Raw genomic sequence first — 12,500 nt, 5'->3', positions numbered from 1 at the left:
GCCTCTATTTACCGTAGCATTAAATGTGGTGCCAAGTTTTCATTCTACAACAGCAGAGAAAGCAGAGAAGAGTGGGGAAAGAAAATAAAAAAAGTGCCATTTGGCGTTATATTTTCTAATGGACATGAGGAGTAGAGGATGAACAGGGTCTCGAGGAAATGCGTTAAGAAGAGCGCAGTTTCCAAAATAAATACTCAACAGCAACCTAGGAAAATAAATTGTGAAGAAGAGGGCTTCGTGCGGAATCGATGGAAGAACGTAGTAATGAATGAAAGGGTGAGGAAAGAAGTAACTTTAGGTATAAGTAAGCATCCCCTGTCTGAAGAGAAATAGAAAATAAATATAAATGGAAGTTTTATTGGGAGAGATAGGTGAAAAGGTGATCATATATGGAATTTAAACAACTGTCTAGGGATAGATTTCTGCAGGTACATATAACGACATACAAGCTAACTGACTGATAGCATTCAAGTGGTAAAAGCACTGATACTGATCGCGTTTGATAATTGATAGCTTTGTATATTTGCAATTATCAGTTGACTAGTAATGAAATAGGCAGTTTTTATTAGGACACTGTTGTATGTTATTTTCAGTTAATAGTGACGCCTTTTACTAAATCGCATATATAATCAGTGTAGAAAACGTACTTAATATATTTTGAAGTGATAATATTTTTTAGTTTAAGTTACATATTGTTTGATGCTTCGGAGACTCATAATAGAATATTAATAGTATTATTCAGTGCATTCTATGATTGAACTGATTATTTTGAGTTTTGATTCAGTAGAAAAGAATTGGAAACGGTAATGTAACTCATTTGCCTATCATAACGTAATATTGATTTCAATTACACATGCTAATCTCAAAACTCGTGCTATAGCACTGGTTATTAGCTACTGGAACAAAATTACACTGAAAACGAGTTATACTTTGACCGATCCTACATTTGCTGTTAATTACATATGCAACAATGTTCAACATCATAAACTGGTTCTGATTTCTGAATAAGACCACATCAACAACACTGTTGTCAAGATTTGTGAAGTAGTCAAAACACTTCAGTGTACATATATAATATGTAGATCTGCTGGGCAATATTCCTCTGTATAACTGGTGAGATGTGTTTCCTGTGAAATTATGTTATATTGATATACATCATTCGTGAGGATTATTCGTAAAAACCCTATTTACTGTTTTATAGTGTTCAGGATTTAAGCCAGAACCAAGGGAAAATAACTAATTTTAGAAGGAAATTCAGACATTTTTCAGTTGGGAAGAGAGAGCATAAGCAAGGTTATAAAAAGAGGAGATAACGAGCGATCGCCATTAGAACTTCTCCAGCTGCAGCCGCGTTCACTCCTCTCCCCCTTCGCTCTGGGAACACCCCCATGTTCATTTAAATAGTGCTTGTCCCTGATCAGCAATTTAGAAGAACATAAGACAACATATGTACAGGTAATGTAATAGAGTAATTTTGAGTGCAGTCAGTTACTGTTTTTCCCTCTTTCCTGTACTTCTGTTTCATTCTTCCAAAGGCAACTTTTCCCCTATTGGCTCACCATCAAAGTCCCTACTTTTGGTTCTTGTAATGCAGTTCTCCATTGCTACCATTGATGCTGTAAATAATTCCCATTGTGATGCTAGTAGTGGTATTAAGCATAATTGTGATATTCCCATCTAGACTAGTGTCTGCCACATCGGGAAATAAGGGTGTTGTCTCATGCTAAATATCCCCTAGTTAATTAAACAACACAGCATACCTTTCTGTATAAGCTCCCAGTCATTCTATGTCCCTGTGAGTGAACTTTATGAGAAAATCATGCTTAACGTTCCCCACGTGTCTATTACCTTAGTCCTGATCCTAGAATGCAATCTCTTTGCAGATGTGAATATTGTGCCTAGTTGTGAGAGGAAATTTGGAATCCCTTGGAAGTGGCACCCAGACTATTCAGCAACTCACAGTGCGCAAAATTTAATGGTTGATTGCAAGAAGCACATAGGTATTTAGAGAGTGGTATAAATACAAAGCGAAACCAGTGCCATATTTCATGATTTGCCAAGGTAACTTGTCGAATCTTGTGTGGTAAAGAGATTTTGTTAGTCAGGTGTTTAAAGGGAATCAGAGCAATCATTATTGTTTAAAGTGCAATCTCCCTCTCTCTCTCTCTCTCTCCTGTAGTAAAACCTGCGTCTTTAGTCTAGCTGGGAAGAAATTAAATAAAACCTTTGTATAAGGATTGTTCCATGAGAAATCACTGGCCACGTGTCTCTGATTGAATCCTATTGAATTGCCCCCTTTTTATGAACAAAATTTAACGATAATTAACATTAGTGTAAATTCATTCATATCTTGGAATAGCAACAAGAAAATAAACTGTCAACGCTTCCATTCTATGTTAAAGAGAAATAATAAGATCAGGTAAATAATTTCTTGACTTTCATGCACAAAGGGCAGCTAATAGGAATGTGTGTATGTGTTTCTTTTCTCAGTCTCTTTCTGTAAGTCCCTGCGGTTTAGTTTGTGGTCAGGTGTATTACTGATCCCCCAACTCCCTTCCCCAAACCTCCAACTGTCTTGCCTAAACATGTGCAAGACCAGATCTCCAGGAAATTAAATTTGCAAGAGTTAGGTTTGGTAGGCTTGAATTTCATGAGGGAGAAAGTACCAAAGAGTGTAACAGGGTTTGGGTTGAACTATGAGCATCTCAGGTAATTCTGTGAAGTTGTTGTAACGCATTCGTGCTGAGAATTTTTTTGTTTGGTTCTTTACTCCTTCCCTTAAGCATTATTGTTTCCAATGGTAGCTGTAACAAAACACAATAAAGTATTCTAAGCGTAAGTGTGGTGTTGGTAAAATTTGTTTTCCTTTTTGTCTCATCCTCAAGATGATACAATCACAAATACATTTTTATTTGACAACTAAAATTTACCATGTCAATTTGCATTGAGTTTTCCATGTTTATGTGACATTCATTTAGAATCCAGTTGCGCTGTTACTTGCAGAGATATAATTGCAATTTAACCCAGTATCGGCGTAGCATTTTCCATCCTAATATGGCATTCATTTACAACAAAGTTGAGCTGTTATTTACAGACGTCCAATTGCAATCTAAACCAGGAGTTAGATTGCCATATAAAGGAGTTTTATGCCTTTACATGGCATTCATTTACAGCTTAGTTGAGCTGTTATTTACCGGGATCCCACAGTCATTTACCACCCACTTTCATGAAATTCTGAACTATCGTGAGACCATTTAATGTTTGTTCAACTGGTATTCCCACGTCACCTGCGTGAGTTCTTCCACACTCAAGTGGCTTTCATTCAGTTTATTAGACTATCATTCCCATGTCACTTGCATGAGGCATTTACAATTTGTTTGACTGTTATTTTCATGTCAAATGCGTGAGGTTTCCACAATGCATGGAGGACATTTTCAGCATTTGCTGTCATCTCATTTGCATCAGTGTATATTCCAGCCATATGGATCCTTGTTATTTCCCTGGTATAGCGTTGAGTTATTCTGAATACCCATGGCGATATTTGAAGTTTTGTGGCTGTCATCCACCTTATTATTCCAAGGCTAATGCTACTTACGTACTACCCTGGAGAAATTGGCCAGCACGCAACACTGGAGGAGGTTAAGGCCTTCACTAAAGCCAGAAAAGCAATGGAGTTGGAGGGCACAAAACTGGTAATTGGTTGAATGATAAGATGAAGGAAGCATCCCAAGAGATAGCACAAAAGAAAAGAGAAGTAGCTATGAGAGAAGCACAAGAGAAAAGAGAAGCAGCTGAGAGAGGCACAAGAGAAAAGAGAAGTATTTCAGTCAGCCGAAAGGAGGAAAGAAAGAGAAGCCAAAGAGAGAAGAGAAGCTGCAGAGAGAGCACATCAGCTGGCTATGATAGCCCAGAGTGCCCCTCTGGCACCTGCAAAAATGATGCCCGCTGCATCACCTCCTTCACATTCTCACCTCCACAGCATGGGTACCCTCATTAGGACTTGGGACGATGGTGAGCCCGAAACTAGGCTCGATCATGCTGAGCAGGTGTTACGGAACTTCAATCCTACATATTAGGAAGTGGCTTTCCTACTTGGCAAACACCTCACTAGCAAAGGGTGTACTGCATTCAAGGCCCTCCCCCTCGATGAGTGACAAGACCTCACCCTCATATGAGAGGCAATCATTGGGGCTCACAAGCTGACCCCAGATCTGTGGAGGCAGAAGTAGAGGAGCATCCCCTAGGAAGCTAACCAAACATGGACAGAATGGGTAGCCATGAAGACTCTGGCACTCCAGAGGTGGACAAAGGCCTCTAACGCAACATCCTTTGAGGATGTCTTAGAAATCTTTCAATTGGAGGACTTCCTGTCCTACACTCCCCCTAACCTTGCCACCCACATGGTGGAGAAGGCTCCTAAAACCATTTTAGAGTGCTGTAGATGGGCAGATGTCTATGACACCCACCATCTGCTACAGAGTTCTTTAAAGAGGAAGAATTTGCCCCCCTCTCCCTCTCCCTCCTGCTGCCACCTCTCACCCTACCCACCACCTCAATAAGCCTCCATGGAAGTTTGTGTGTGGGCGTTGCAATAAACAGGGGCACTCCACAGAGCACTGGCTCTCTAAAGCGGGTCCCCCTCAGCAAGCTTCCACAACACCTCAGAATGGGACTCCCCAACACAATCAGAAAAACGGCCATTGGAGTCAGAACAGCAAGCCCAAGCATGATTTCAGCAAGAGTTTCTGCGACCCATGCAAAGTGCACGGGCATATCACTTCCTTGTTGGGATGCCCCAAGAAAGCCCCCTCAGACGTCTTCAACAGACTTGAGTCTTTCAAGCCAGCCTACGGCATCATCAAACCGATCTCAGAGAGGTCGAAGGAAGAAGGAAAATGGCGTCGAGGTTTTCAGAAACCCTTAAAGAGTCAATTGTCTCTCTCCACACTAGTGCCTAGCACAGCGCCACCTCTTTATAGAGAATTCTGGCCCTCTCCATCTTGAGGGGAGTGCCTGGTTCTGCTACTTTTACTTCCTTCTTATCTTTTTGTAAATGTTCCTATTTTTGTGTTTTCTGTACCTTTCATTTTATAGTTTCCTTTCCTCTTCATCATTGCCTTTAGGCATTTATTCCCATTGTAGTATGCTTTGCTTAGGCAGAGCCCTATGCGCCAGCAATTCTGGCCTTATAAGTTAGTACTTCCCTCAGAACTACTATAAAGGCATATATAATCTTCAAAGATGTGTCCCTTTAAGCGCATAGGCTTGTCATTACAGTGCGATAATTGGCACAATGCCTTATTCTAGGTACTCAGCATCCCATGACACTAGGAATATTTATAGCCAGACAAAGTGCTATACATTTGGCTTAGCCTACTAAAGCAATGTATTTTAAAGCATGGCTTGCTTATCCATTGTTTCTTTTGATTTAATAACTTGATTTAATATTCCTCCGCAGTCAATATATTTTGTGTAATTTTCCATGTTCTATGATGAGATCTATACTTGTGTAAGGTAGGTTCCTATCTAAGGAGAATTACTCTTTCTTGATTATATTCCTTTTAAGCGCCTCAGTGGGGTTGTTGGTATGGTGTTGGCGTCCCACGTCAGTGGTCGCGAGTTTGATGCTCGGCCAATCTATTGAGGAGTGAGAGATGTGTATTTCTGGTGATAGAAGTTCACTCTCGATGTGGTTCGGAAGTCATGTAAAGCCATTGGTCCCGTCGCTGAATAACCACTGGTTCCATGCAACATAAAAAAAAACACCATATATCCCTTTTAATTTACACCAATATTCTCTATGGAGAAATTCATATACTGTTTAGTGACTGAAATTATTTACCTGACAGGAAGATTGATCATATGTGTATCCCTAATGACATAAGGCAAATTTATTTAACGAGATCATAGGGCTATTAACACCCCTACGAACGGGTCATATCGCCCCATTAGGGAGAATAAATAGCATGTGTTGCCTTAACCATAAAACTTGTAGGTTAGATTAAGATTATCTGATTATTTTAAGAGTAATGAACTTTGTTTTTTTTCCTGCTACAACAAATGCTGTTATCAGTCACTTTAGTTATGTCAAACCTGTTCTTTAATTTCCTTGATCTAATCAATTTCCAAGAAGTGAATAATTTCAAATTCTCTGCATGTAGAGTATGCATTCAAATGTGAAGATTATTATCTCCAGAGTTTTATATTTTCATTTTATGTCACGAGTCCACTAAAGGGGATATGGAATGCATGGTTGTTAAATAGTCATTTGTCTTTGATTCTGGCTTGTCTTGGCAATTCCAACCCTTCTAGGTTTAGAATGTCCTCTAGAATGGGGAGGTGTTCAGGAGTTAAACCAAAACCATGGAAAAATCAGTAATTTAAGAAGGAAATTCAGACATTTTTCAGTTGCCCCTCTTCATCAGCCTCAGTTCTCTTTCAATCTCTCTTGTCCTTTCTAATTGGCTGTCTTTGAAATTAATCCCCTCAGGAATGCAGCAGGCCCCGTGATTCAGACTTTGGGTGGGGCTTATGGGAAAAAGGAGAAAATGGATGACCTTGAGCAGAGCATGTTGGGGAGAGAGCATAAGTGAAGTTATAAAACGAGGAGACAATGAACGATCCCTCTTAGAACTTCTCCTGCTGCAGCCGTGTTCACTCCTCTCCCCCCTTCGCTCTCCCTTTCCCTCTGGGGACCCCCACATGCTCATTTACATTGTGCTTGCCCCTGATCAGCAATGTGAAAGAAAACAAGACCACGGATGCCCAGGTACTGTAATGGAGTAATTTAGAGTGCAGTCATTTAACGCTTTTTCCTCTTGTCTGTACTTATGTTTCATTCTTCCAAAGGTGACTTTCTCCCTATTAGCTTACCATCATAGTCCGTATTTTTGGTTAGCATAACGCAGTTCACCATTGCTACCATTGCTGCTGTAAATAATTCCCCCTTGTGATGCTAGTAGTGATATTAAATCTAATTGTGACATTCCCACCTAGACTAGCGTCTGCCACACTAGGAGGTAACATTGTTGTTTCATGCTAAAATTCCCCTAGTTAATTAAACAATGCAACATATTTTTCTGTATAAGCTCCCAGTCCTTTTATGTCTCTGTGAGTCAACTTTGATGTGAAATTATTAGAGAGAATCATGTTTAACATTCCCCACTTGCCTGTTGCCTTAGTACTGATCTTAGAATGCAATCTCTTTGCAGACACAAATACCGTGCCTAGTTGTGAGAGGAAATTTGGAATACCTTGGAAGTGGTGCCAGGACTATTCAGCAACTTGTTGTGCACAAATTTTACTGGTTGACCTTCAGTCAACCACCTTCCACTGAATTTCTTGACACATTGGAGTTCCTGTCACCCTTAAGGTGTAAATTGCTTATTCATGTAAGTTAATGTAAATACAGTTCAGTTAAACTAAATCTATAGATTTCTATGTAAATTTTTCCCTTCATTGATACCGGCCTTCAGCCATATATTGTTTGTTATGGTTCCATTCTCTTGCAACGCCTTTCAGGAGTGCCAGAAAGTCCCTTCCATAGTTTTCAGAGTCCGAGAACGAAAAATTTATAACAATAGGCATTTTGACAGCAGTTCTAATCAAGTTGTTCAGTATGCTGAATGGTTCTTTTGTGAGTAGTTGACTACTCTGTATTCTCTTACCATAATCTGAAGAACTGGCAGATAAGAATACATTGAATGAAATTTGCATAGGTAAAGACACTTGAGATGGAAGTTCAGATATGCTAAATTCAAGGATGAAGTCACACAGTTGCCCGGGTATATGGGAGATCTGGCATTAAATAAGTAATCCTAGGACAATTCGGAAGGCTAGTAAAAGGAAAATGGGCATAGTTTGTAGTGCATTTACAATACAAGGCAGAGAATTAGTAAACCAAGGACACATGACTGAACAATAGGTAAAGCAAGCCAAATGTGTAAGTCCCAGCACATACTTTGGAGAGAATAGGGAAGCACACTCATCGAATGGTTTATCATAAAAATTCTTGAATAAAAAATGAAAGTTGCCTTCGAGGGGAATGGAGCCCAATCTTGATGGAGTGAGTATTTCAAAGAGTTGTGGAATGAGGAGCATCGAACAAAAGTAAACATATGTGATGAAAGCATGCAAGAAGGTCATCTAAAATTGAGAAATCTTGTTGAAGTAGAGGTTGAATAATATGGAGGACAAGGATTTACGAGGTGAAAATCCCCAATAAAGAGGTGGAAGTGTGATAGAGTAACTAACCAGGTTGTTTAAGGTAATGCTAAGAGAAGGGAAAGGTTCCATAGGAATGTAATGAAAATTAAAATTTGTTTGTAAGATTGCAAACATGGCAAAGGTGATTACAAAAATTACAGGGCACAGCATTACTTGCAATAAATGTACTACATATGGAGAGCATAATATTTAATGATACAGGGCAAACAGAATAATTCATAGGGAAAAGCAATGAATGTTTCAATAAGAAAATGGGTGTGTGGATCACGTGGTTTTGTTTAGAGGCACTTTTTTGAAAAGTTTGAGAGTACAGGAGGAAATGTTTGCTGTGATATGCATAGATCTAGAAAAAACCTATAATTGAATTGTAGGTTACACAATCAAGTGGACTCAAAGATTGCATGTGAAATAAGTTATTTTTTTAGATTAGTTTTCATAACAAAGGATAAGCCCATGTTACAAAACTGAGATGGGAGAATGGCTGACTTATAGTAAAAGCCAAGGCTCATAAATACCCCTATGGATACTGTAAATACAAGCCAGGGTAAAGTAGATGAAGTGCAATGTTGTGGGATGAGAAGTGGGGTCTTGCATGGAGTGTGACATGACTTATGTTTGCAGAAGGCATGAGTCTGAAATTTTGAAAAAGAACTAGTTAGTGACTGTGAGCCTTACCTTACAAACCTTACATCTTGTTTGGGTTGTTCCACGTCCCTCAGTGTGAGGCACCTCTAATGTCCACCAGAGAATTGCTCATGCATCTTCCGGTATATTTTGCATCTTCCAATCTTGGATTGTCTGGGATACACCTTAGATATTTGCCGAGCTTATTTATTCTGAAACACATCTACGCTCACTCCTGATATATTCCTCAGATGAGCTGGCAACACATTGAAAAGACGCTGCATTGTTGATGCTGGTGCGTAGTGGATTAATGTCCTGTGTGCTTTCCTTAGTTTTCCTAGTATAGTTTTGGGCACTATCAATCTACCTCTGTTTGCTCTTTCTGATATTTTTAGCTCCATGATGTTTTTGGCAATTCCTTCTATCTGTTTCCATGCCTGTAATATCATGTAGCATTCTCTTCTCCTTTCTAGACTATATAATTTTAAAAATTGTAGTCTTTCCCAGTAGTCAAGATCCTTAACTTCTTCTATTCTAGCTGTAAAGTACCTTTGTACACTCTCTATTTGTGCAATATCCTTTTGATAGTGTGGGTACCATATCATATTGCAATATTCAAGTGGACTACGAAAATACATTTTATAAAGCATAATCATGTGTTCAGCTTTTCTTGTTTTGAAGTGCCGTAACAACATTCCCATTTTTGCTTTGCATTTTGCCAATAGAATTGCTATTTGATCATTGCATAACATGTTCCTATTCAACATCACACCAAGGTCTTTAACTGCTTCTTTATTAGTGATTGTCTCGTCATTAGGTCCCCTATATGCATATAGCTTTCCTTCTCTATCTCCATAGTTTTTTTATTCAAATTTATTAGCGATAAATATAATCCTATTTACCTCTGCCCATTCATATACTTTGTTAAGGTCTCTTTGTAGCTCATTCCTGTCTTCATCACAAGTAATTTCTCTACTTATTCTTGTGTCATCGGCAAAACTACTAACTACCGAGTCCTTAACATTACTGTCTACGTCTGCAGTCATAATGACAAACAGCAATGCAACTAGCATCGTACCTTGTGGCACACCAGATATTACCTTAGCTTCATTTGATTTCTCATCACTTGCAATAACTATCTGTTTTCTATTGTGTAAAAATTCTTTTAATTATCTTCCTACTTTGTCCACATTTTCTAATTTTCTTTGCTAGTATATTATGGTCTACCTTGTCAAAAGCTTTTGCAACGTCTAGATAAACCACATCTGTTTCTTTTCCGTTTATCATATTTTTATATATGATCTCACGGTTGACTAACAGTTGGGTTTGTGTACTTTTTCTGGGTGCAAAACCATGTTGTCCTATATTAAACAAATTATTTTTTATTAAATGTTTCATAATATTTTTCTTCATTACCCTTTAATACACTTTCATAATACGTGATGTTAGACTCATAGGCCTATAATTACATGCCTCTAGTTTTGATCCACTTTTGAAGGTAGGGGTAATATATGCTAATTTGTGCTCATCATAAATCTTGCCTGTATCTACACTTTGTCTCAATAATATTGCAAGGGGCTTTGCAATAGAATGAACTATTTTCTTTAACAAAATAGCAGGGACACCATCAGGCCCTGCTGCAGCTCCATTTTTAATTTCATTAAAAGCCTGCACAATATTGGGTTCATTAATATCTGTCTGATAAATATTCACTATTTTCATCCCATATTTCTGTATCATTATCTGCATCATCAATTCTAGGGGTAAATTCTCTCTTATATCTTTTTCCTAATATGTTGCATATTTAATTCTTTTCATTCGTTAATCTCCCTTCATTTCTCAGAGGGACTATTCCTATTTTTCTTTTATTCATCTTTTTCGCATATGAGTACAATAGTTTGGGGTTTTGCTTGATATTTACTAGGGTTTTTCCTTCCAAGTCCCGTTTTTCATTTTCCTTTGATTGTATAATCTTTTGTTCTGCATTTTCTATCTTACCTTTTAGTTCCATCACTTTCCATGCATTCTTTTCTTTTGCAAGACCTTTTTTCCACTTTCTGATTTCTGGAACAAGATCTCTCTGTCTCTTGGTATGCATGACTGATGTTTACTTTTCTTCTCCAGTATATATTTATCCACTATTTTCTCTAATATTTTATATAATATATCCCTATTTACCTGTATATCATCACCTACTAATATGTTGTCCCAATCTTTGCTTAATTCTTCAATTATTTCCGACCATTTTATATTTTTACTGTAGAAATTGTATTTTCCATATCCTTCCCACTTTTTCATCTCTGGATTATTTCTGTTTTCACTTGCTTTGGAATGGACTGTTAATTCTATGACATTATGGTCTGAAATACGCGCATTATAAACTATTAATTCTTTAACATAATTCACCTCATTCACAAATACTAGGTCTAAAGTATTTTCCTTTCTTGTTGGCAGGTGATTTATTTGTTGAATGTTGCATTCTAGTAGCATATCTAATAGCTTTTTTGAATTGCCTCTTATCTTCTGCACTAGTATTACTTTCTTTTTTATATGTATAAATACAACCACAATCTCCTATTCGTTCTTTCCAATCTACAAAAGAAATGATAAAGTCTCCAGATAGGAGAATAGTCCAGTCTTTGTGATTTCTACATATTATATCATCCAATTCTTCTATTATTGTGTCAAACTCTTTAGTATTAGGGGGTCTATATATTACTATGTTCATTAATTTTTCAGATTCAAATTCTACCGCTATTAGTTCACATTCTGAGTTACTATATTTCTCATATATTTTTCCTTGTTTTATGTCTTTCCCATATATCACGGTTCCCCCTTGATTCCCATTTTTTCTATCTGATCTATAAGTTTGGAATCCCTTTATCTGATCATTACCAGTCTCTTTATTATATCTATTTTCTTTTCAATTTGGGTTAGTTTTTCTAAGAACTCTATTTTTTCTTTTTCTTTTTGAGTTACTTGTAACTAAACCCTGCACATTCATCACTATGATGATTTGCATGTTAGCCCCTTCATTTAATATGGGTAATAATAAGGATTTTCCCATGTCTATTTTCTGTTCTGGTATGTTGTTCTTTTCTTCCTTTCCAGAAATTCTGACATTAAAAAATCCATTTTTCCAATATATTTAATCTTCCTTCATCATAATTATTCATTTTGTGTATGAATCTGCAATGTTCTATGCATGTGCACCATCCCCTGGCATTATATATACAGTTCTTGATTCTTGCACTGTATCTTGGAGCTGATGCTTGCATTCTGGATGCTGACATTCCATAGTGCGGTGATGGCTTGTTTTCTTCCTTCACCCCAAGTTCTTTGTTCCTTTCTTTATTTTTCTTTTTTATTTTGGATTTTATTATTTAATTTATTATGAATACATGGTCACAAGGATAAATAGGTTACCATGATCAAATGATTAATAAATACTAATATGGATTACTTATTCATTTTTATGAAATTTATGCTGCCAAGACAACTTGAGCAATTTCAGCCATTCAGAGTTTAAGACAGTTAAAAGAGGGAGTCAGTGTGGTTGGACAGAAAGAAAAAGAGCCCCTAAAAATAAATGAGATGAAGTTCAAGGATCTGAAGATGGAATTAGGAGGAAGCCCTACATCTGCACTCTG

General features: G+C 37.5%; 1 protein-coding gene across 1 annotated transcript in view; it reads right to left on the bottom strand.

Annotated features, from left to right (window-relative positions):
* LOC135198332 (G-protein coupled receptor GRL101-like) overlaps positions 1-12,500 on the bottom strand; it is a 245,905-nt gene that overhangs the window by 164,080 nt on the left and 69,325 nt on the right. The gene's annotated exons all lie outside the window — the stretch shown is intronic.

This window comes from Macrobrachium nipponense, chromosome 22 (genome assembly GCF_015104395.2).
Source record: "Macrobrachium nipponense isolate FS-2020 chromosome 22, ASM1510439v2, whole genome shotgun sequence".
Lineage (NCBI taxonomy): Eukaryota > Metazoa > Arthropoda > Malacostraca > Decapoda > Palaemonidae > Macrobrachium > Macrobrachium nipponense.
The sequence above is the reverse complement of the archived record's forward strand: the minus strand, read 5'-3'. Positions and strand labels throughout refer to the sequence as shown.